Genomic DNA, 335 nt, shown 5'->3' with positions numbered 1-335 from the left:
CAGGGCTGCTCTCAATCCCTTCATCCCCCAGCCTGTATTGACACTGGGGGTTGCCCTGACCCAGGTGCAGGACCTTGCACTTGGCCTTGTTAAACCTCATGAGGTTCACATGGGCCCCATTCTCGAGCTTGTCCAGGTCCCTCTGGATGGCATCCCGTCCCTCTGGCGTGTTGACTGCACCACTCAGCTTGGTGTCATCTGCAAACTTGCTGAGGGTGAACTGAATCCCACTGTCTATGGCATTGATGAAGATATTAAACAGTACCAGTCCCAATACGGACCCCTGCAGGATGCCACTCATCACCAATCTCCATCTGGACATTGAGCTGTTGACC

This window comes from Pygoscelis adeliae, unplaced genomic scaffold (genome assembly GCF_000699105.1).
Source record: "Pygoscelis adeliae isolate BGI_AS28 unplaced genomic scaffold, ASM69910v1 Scaffold71, whole genome shotgun sequence".
Classification (NCBI taxonomy): Eukaryota; Metazoa; Chordata; class Aves; order Sphenisciformes; family Spheniscidae; genus Pygoscelis; species Pygoscelis adeliae.
Note: the sequence above shows the minus strand (reverse complement) of the source record.